The sequence below is a fragment of the Capsicum annuum genome, chromosome 11, assembly GCF_002878395.1.
Source record: "Capsicum annuum cultivar UCD-10X-F1 chromosome 11, UCD10Xv1.1, whole genome shotgun sequence".
Classification (NCBI taxonomy): domain Eukaryota; kingdom Viridiplantae; phylum Streptophyta; class Magnoliopsida; order Solanales; family Solanaceae; genus Capsicum; species Capsicum annuum.
Window position 1 is genome coordinate 69636319 of NC_061121.1, and position 8514 is coordinate 69644832.

Sequence of the window (8514 nt, forward strand, 5' to 3'; positions counted from 1 at the left end):
GCAAGACCCCATAAGATCCTAGCTCTTTTGGCTTACTATTGCATGTTAAAGAGGTCCAAGACTTAGAAAAAATATTCACTAAGTGTTAAGACTAAGTCATTTCCAAATCCCTTTAAAATTCTATGATTTTATTTTCGACCTTCCTGGCCTTAGAATGTCGATTTTAAAGTTGATTCATGATCGGGGATGTCAAGGGTACATCTCGAGTAAATTTCAGAATTTTGGGATGAGTGTAAGGGCATGTTTGGACTTCAAAAATAGTAGCTTCACCAAGATAAGCCTGCAACGCCCACTCCAGTGCACCGCACTAGATCTCGCAGCGTCCGCTCCATCGCCTGCCCCTTATTTTTCAGCTTCTGATTCCATTTTTCCAAGCAAATAGGTCATTTCCCTTCACCTAATAGGTCTATAACACAGGATAGAAGGTCCCAAAATCATAATTGGTCCTCTTTTACACAAATTCTCTACAAAGAAACCATTCTCTCTCAATAACAAACCCTAGCCTCTTCAAGATTCAAGCTCAAACTTCAAGAAAACCACAAAGAACTCTAGCAAATTCATCAATTAAGGTATGTGTGATGTTCATCCGTGGGCCCTTTCACCCATGGAGACTAAGAATCCATTTTCAAGTTTAAAGTTATGATTTCTACATGTTGTTATGAATTATCTACATAAAGCTATTTTGAACTTTGATTTCAAATCATGTTTACCATGTGTTTTCATTGGAATTTGTCCGTGACGCGTTTGAATGGCGATTTTTGCATGTTACATCCTTAAACCATGATTTTGGTATTGCAATTATGTTAGTAGCACATGTTTAAATATTCCCATTCCCAAGTCTATGAATTCCAAGTGTTTGATGAAATAACAAAGAGAATGATTTTCCCCATTATGGTTTTTAAGATTTTACGTACCTTTATTGTTATTTTTCATTCAATGCTGGGGGTTCTGAATACCTGAAACTTAGTTGTTTACCTAGTTTTTAGATTCTTCAGAATAGTTTCAGATAAACTATGAGCCTTGTTATTCAGTTAGTATTATTGCTCAGTTGTTGACTCAGATAAGCTCAGTTTAGTTTAGTAATTAGTGTCTTTTAGTAGGGAGTAGGATTTAGCACCGAGCAAATGTAGGACTGTGGCTTCCCTATTAGTTAGGCAAAGTTTTTAGAATAAATCCCTGTATTCCTGAACCATGTAGCCAACATGGGTTATGAGGAGTCACCCGTCAGTTTAGGCTTGAATACCTCTCAGGGGTCACCCAACTGTTTAGGCTTGACTCTACCCAGGGATCACCCATCAGTTTAGGCTTGATACCCTAGTTCTTCAGTAGCTTAGTGGATCCATACAACCATTGTTAGTGCCCGTGGCATGGTACTACACCCTTTCAATTGGGGTCCCAATTTGTACCCTAATCATCTTAGAACGGGGCATGTCAGTTAGATGATACCTCCCACAGTCTCAGTCCAGTCTTAGTTTGAAAATCAGTTCAGGTTTGCTTGACCATAACATAGAATTTATTAATTAAATCAATACTCAGATTTCAGTATTTCAGTTTACAGACTACTTCAGTATTATGTTATATGCTTGATCATGCATTCTCATATTTTACAGCTTTCATGCATACTATGCATTAATTATTTCATGTTATTCATTCAGTCAGTTATTATTTATGCACATGAGCCCATGCATATTAGCCTAACCTTATCTAGCATACCAGTATATTTAAAGTAATGACAGCTTACTTATTTCTTGCGCTATGATATCTCATATCATAGGTTTGGTCAGTGTTCCCAACCTCACTGAGATATTCCAGCACATCAGCAGCAGCAGCAATGGTGAGTCCTCATATTTTGAGGACTGATTATGTGTATTTCAGTGTTTTCAGTTCGCTAGTCAGTTAGAGTTAGTTGGGGCTTGTCCCATCAACTCTTATTCAGTTAGTTTTAGAGGCTTTCAAACACTTCGGACAGTCCGTCAGTTTGTTAATACTTTAATCAGTTTTCAGACAGTTATTTTTCGAAGGTTGTTTTCAGACTTATGATTCAAAAATGTTTTAGTAATTAAAACCTTATGGCGTATTCAATGCTCACGGTAGGTAGTAGCTCATAGGTTAGCTTGTGGTCACTTATGACCATTAGCACCATTATCGCGACTAGAGGTAGCCTTGGGTCGTGACATGCGCCCAAGGTCATATGGATTGTATTATTTCTATGTTTTAATAGTGTGTGTTCTTAGATAGTACCCTTGAGTCACTACTAGAAAAGTGGGCTATGGTAACGATAGTTTAGGCGACGGTTATAGAACCGTCACTATAGACTATCTATGGTAACGGTTGTAATCGTTATAATATTTAACCATGTCTAATGGGATAATTAACTAAAATAACCAGCACATATTTTTATAACTGTCCTAATAAACTGACCTATAGTAATAGTTACTAGAACCGTCGCCATAGGTCACCTATGTCTACGGTTAATATTGTACCAAAAATAAATGACGCGTATTTTTCCCTCCATTATTCATTATACCCACTTAAATTTATATAATAATTTAGAAAAATAAAAAAAGAATGATAAAAGTTAAAAGTTTAGGGTTAGAAGCTATCGTCTTCATTCTGTTATTCTTCTTGTCTGAGCTTAGGGTTAGCATCGCCATTTATTTCTCCCTTGTTCGTGGCTAAAAAGCTATCGTCTTCATTCTCTTCTTCTTATTTTTTGAGCGTAGGGTTAGCATCACCATGTCATTCTCCCTTGTTCGCAGCTAAAATTGACAGTAGAATTCAAGGGTAAATTGGCAGCCGAATTCAAGCTATCGTCTTGCAATTGTTCTGGGATTAAGAGTTGTAAGCAACCCGTTTCTTTTTCCCTTTTTTTCTTTGTCTGAACTTCAAGAGTACGGATAAAATTGGAAGTTTATGATTGTTCGTGAATAAAATTGGAAGCAGAATAAGAGGGTTCTCTTAGGATTGTTCTGGGATATAGAGTTATAAGTAACGAAAATGGGATTTACGATTCACTGAGTTAATTTGTCACCCAAACAGAGTTGTAACGAAAATGGTGGGAAAACCTCTTTTCCGCCATTTTATGCTTTGAGTTAAGGTCCATTTTCCCAAACTATTGTGATGATTTTGATTTTGTAGTATTTTTGGTGCTTTATAGTGTAAAGTATTCCTCGATCGACTTCTACTTCGGACTCTATTGACTTCTACTTTTCGGATAAAGGCTGCTTTTTCAATGAAAGGTGTTCTTAGGTAGGTGTTCTTACTGTGAAAGTGGTTATTTTTGTGTAAGAATGATTGGATATATTGTTCCTTGAAGTGTTTCATTTCCTTGCAAAAACTGAAATGTTGTAACTAGGGGCAGGGGATATCTATATATTACAATATCCATTTGGAATCTTATTCATTTTGTGATCCCAGATCTTGCAAGTATTTCTTATAAATCCATTGTGATACACTAAGGGCATCTCCTGTAATGCCACCTATTACTTGTTCCCTCCCTATGAGTTTAATCTACATTAAGGTTCCAGTAGTAGTTGGTTGTCATCTGTTGGACTTAAGTTAATGAAACTATTGGTAGATGTATGATTCATAGAGCTTATACACATCTTTAACAGGGTGGTCTTCTTGCACCTATCCTCTTTCCTTAATTTATTTATGTCCATGTCTTTTACCTTGGACAGCTACATGGTTGTTTGACTTTCTGTGTACAATATGTCATCAATGTCGAGGAACCTCTTTAGTAGGATTAGTGAACAAGCACTTATTTATTTGAAATAAGTACAAACCTTTTGCCCACTTTAGTTTTTTCTTTTATATTTATTTGAAAAGGTACTACAATTTTTTCAGTTGTCTATGCCTTGTCTAGATTGTTTTATATTGAGCATTGTTCTATTTTAAGCCGAGGGTCTTTCGGAAACATCCTCTCTTTCTCATTTTTGTGGTAGCGATATGGACTACGTACACTTATCCTCACTGGACCCCACTTGGTGGGAATATACTATTGGCATTGGTTTTCATCATTCGAATTTTGTGTGAAAGTCAATTTGACATTTGGATAACGATAAGAATTTCATGTTTTCATTTGTTATATATGGCAAATTTTGCCCTTAGATAGAATCAATTTGTCTCTAATGGTTCTGATTATACTATCTTTATGGATGTATTTGTTTTCAGGAAAGGCGTGGGTTTTCGGTCATTGTGTTGATGAATAATGTCTCAAATTGTAGCTCCAATTGTCTAGCCGTAAGTGCTCTTACTGCTTACAAAATATAATAGAACTGGTTTTGGTTTTCCTATCTAGATGACTCAAATTGGTTTGTGTTTGAGGTATTATTGTTGTTGTTATTGTTGCTGTTGTCAGTTGTCTGTCATCTTCTTAAATATCTTTGTGCACGCTGGCAGCATTGGTAATCTAACAGCTATCGAAACTTGAAAGACATAAGGAATGCAAAATCTGAAGGGATTTGATTTATTATAACACTTAAACTGTAACAACTTCAATAAATTAATTTGTAAAAAGAAGAAAATAAAAAATAAAAGGACTTTTATGCAGAAGAAACCTGTTAATACACATTTTAATACCTGGTATGCTTTGAGAATTTAGAATCTGATTTGCTAGGGTAAGATATTGTAATTAGAGTTTGCAGTTTCGCACAACCTAGATCAACATGTCTCATTTGGTACATTTTGTTCAAGCAGATGATTTAGTTGTAATTCAAATGGTTAATTGTTTGGCTGTGCTTATGGAAATAGGTTTTCATTGCTTTACGAGGGTTTAATTGAGGCTATAACAAGCTTCTTTGTGTGTTTCAAGTTGATTACATGTCTATTAACTCCTTTATAGCTAGAAAAAGTTTTTCTTATATTTCTTCGAAAAGTCGAACAATGTGTTCAACTAGATGACTTCAATTTTCTATATTAGTACTTTTGAGTTGATGACTTCACATGGTCATAAAAAATGATTTAGTTGCAGTAGGACACCAAGTAGTGACCACTTTAGTATTTTGGTTTGAGGTGTGGATTTAGCAATTGAAGCAGCTATAATATGATAGGATACTTCGGCCTCACCCTTGTGTTTTTGCTTAACATATATGAAGTCATAATTCCTCTATCAAAGATGTTTCCAGTAGCATGATACCTGAAATGAATGTACCTTATACCATATGCCTATGTCCTCATACATTAGTCTCTTTCTGGTGATAGGACATTCTCTTTTTGATACTTGAGCTAAGGGTCTATCAGAAACAACCTCTCTACCTTCACAAGGTAGGGGTAAGGCTGATTATACACCACCCTCCCAAACCCCACTTGTGGGATTTCACTTGGTATGTTGTTGTTATCATGACTTGAACGTTCAATAGATCAAGACAACTAGATTTTATAGATGATGGATGTTGCTTTCCCTTCGAAGCATCTATGACTTGTCTCAACCCAAACTGATGAAAATATGCAGTTGTGCACAGAGGAGTGGTTCTTCACACTTGTCCCTGATCTTTCCTCAGGTCCCCAGCTTTGTAATATCTGTTAAGGGAGCTTTGTAATATCTGTTAAGGCCATTTGACATCACCTGCCGCACTCCACTAAATTCAGAAACATGCATCAAATTTTCCATTTCTTCCCAGTGTGTAGAGCAGCCAACTCAGTACATTATCATCTCAGTTTTCTTTGAAAAATAATATGGCATGTTTAGAATTACAATATGAGGATATCTGCTCCAAATTACACAAAAGGGTCTAGATGAGGACACCACCGGTAAAATTGTATGAAACTTATTTTTTTTAAGTTTATATTGACATAAAAGATCAATTCTTAATTTTTAATTACTTGAATGTGCTTTTGAATATATGATTATTAGGCTCAAATGGAGAAAATTGAAACACAAAAGGGAGCAAATGAACAGCCCGTTGATGCATTTTCAGCCATCATGGGTGCCGAACATCCGAGATGTGTAAGACTGCTTGGAGGAGGGTTACAAAGACTTCTTTGAAAATCTTAAATTGCAGCTCCGGACAAACTTTAAATGCCACAAATGATGTTATGCAAAAAATGGAGTATCAAATCGAGGAGCAAAAGAGAACAATTCGACAAGAAGTTGTTGTAGATGTAATTGCTCAACTTTAAAATGCAGCAATAATTGATCCGAAGATGCTGGTGGCATTGTCCATTCCTTCACCAACAAAATCTACTTTTACCCTAGCAGCCTGTCAAAACAATCAAGGTTAGTATTTGAAATTTTGAATTTTACTCCATTTCATGTGGTGGTTGATATTGTTATTGTTGTTAGACTGTATTGGAGTGTTATTTATGGTTGGTAACTAAGAGAAAGGAGTCAGTAGAATAGAGTCTTGTGCATTTCTAAATTGGTTGTTGGAGTGTTGCTGTTAGTTGGTAAGAGAGTGTTTTAAATTGGAGTGTTATTGGACTGTTGTGGTTGGTTGGTAAGAGTGTGTTTTGAATTGGAGTATTATTTGTGGTTGCATTTCTGATGATGATTTAAAGCAAACAATGGAGCTGTTTTCTCTTGATCAAATCCAGTAAGCTGATAAAGCTGCAGTCTTGTGCAAATGAATGAATTCCAAATGCTTTAAATCAACATCAGAAATGCTCTTAGATATTGTATCTACAACCTGTCCAGCTACAAGTCCCTCCAGGCCATAAAATCTGCAGATGAATTTTCAGAAACCAGACTAGTTCTCTGAATTGATATTCTCTGTCAATAAGGACTTGCCTACATCAGCCTTCTCTGATGAAACCTGACTGGTGGGAAAATGATGCTCTTGAGTAGTATGAGAGAATCTGAAACTGGCAGGATGTGTGGTGAGCACGTGGGACCATAATTCCTCTAAGTTCCTAGAATTTCTAGTACAATGAATACATTGGAAAAGCATGCAATTTTCAAGAAACTGTGAATGATGCCTTTCCTATACATGGGTTACCAAAACTTTCTTATTAGTAAAAGCGTCCAGGCAGATACCCAGAATGTACACTTCATAAAAATATCTCCGCCTTCATTATAGCACAGTATGACTTCTAAATTGCTCAACTTTAATTTTGTTTTTCTTATTGTTGTAGATGATCATGACATACAAGATGGTGGGAATGAAATTGATGAACTAGACTTTATCTAAGAGATCGATCACATTGGCTTCATGCCACACTAGCTGTTGGAAAAACTTGTGTATGTTTTGATTGAGATCGATCATATTTGACTGACTATATATACGTAGTTTCAATCATCTTTTATTTTTGAACATTCAAAACTTATGTGTTTTGATTTTTTTGAATGGTCAAAAAATTATTTGGTCTCTTATTGGTTGATATTTTATTGGGAATTTATAGTTACTAGTACTCTTGATGATTACGATATACGTATATTTTGTGTTATGGTAGCTTTATAAAATCATTGCAATAGCATAACATAATAGCCTAAAATAACTATCCCTACAGCTAAAATTAACCGTTGTTATAGCTCATGTTTGTCCTAATAGCCTAAAATAACTGTCTATATAGCCAAAATTAACCGTTGCTATAGTTCATGTTTAACTGTTGCAATAGCTTGCAAAAAAATCATCCTATAAAGCTTCTAGGACGGTTTATAACTGTCATAATAGCTAGTCGTAAAAATCATCGCAATAAGTTTTATTGGGACAGTTAATAGACGTCCCAACATATAATAAACTGTCTCAAAAAAGTTTTATGGGAACAGTTTAAAACTGTCCCAACATATAATAAACCATCGCTATAGGTTGATATATGCAAATAGTTTACAACCATCTCAATAGCCTCATAATCGTGGCCTCAGCATACAGATAACCATCGTCATAGATTCTATATAGGAATGATTTAGAATTATCCCAACACCATGAAAACCGTCACCATATGGTTAATGTAAATAATTATCACTAAAGGGTTCACTGTAGGGATAGTTTTGATAACCGTCGCAAAAAACCATTGTCGTAGGTCTATTGTAATGCCTCTGGTTGTGTCCATTCTCTAACCTTATTTATAGGTCTATAGGAATGGTTATGGTACCTATGAAGACGGTATGAGAACCGTTTCCATAGCCCATTTTTTTAGTAGTGAGTTGTTAAGTGTGAATGAGGCTAGTAATGTAGTATATGATCGACTTACTAGCTAATTTATGGGTTATAGGTTGATGGTGTTAGGTATGTTGGTGTAATGGTAATTCTATGTTTTAGGGAAAATATAAGTTTAGAGATGTGATATTAGTAGGCTATTAAGATAAGGAGGCAGATTATGTGTTTAGTAAGGCAAGTATGTTGTCGAGAAGGGTGTTAGTATGTGATAATGATTTCCAAAGCTAAAGAAAGTTGAGGATATTATATATTAATGGAGTGTTCAAGAATGAAGTTAGTTTAGTTCATTAAAGTTTGGGAATATCCATATTAAGTGTTAGAATCTAAGTTTAGATCTTAGATGATTGAGCTAATAGAAAAAAGAGTTGAATCTCTCAATGGTGTGAACTTAGGGTATGGTGCTACTCTTGAAGATTTT

The 8514-nt window shown here is 35.3% G+C and overlaps 1 long non-coding RNA gene across 1 annotated transcript; it reads left to right on the forward strand.

Annotated features, from left to right (window-relative positions):
- Positions 1-2570: 2570 nt before the first annotated feature.
- On the forward strand, positions 2571-7347 carry LOC107878405. The gene is made up of 4 exons (XR_007046664.1): positions 2571-2841; positions 4174-4242; positions 5855-6217; positions 7072-7347. It is a non-coding gene; the product is annotated as an uncharacterized LOC107878405 (long non-coding RNA).
- The last annotated feature ends 1167 nt before the right edge of the window (positions 7348-8514 follow it).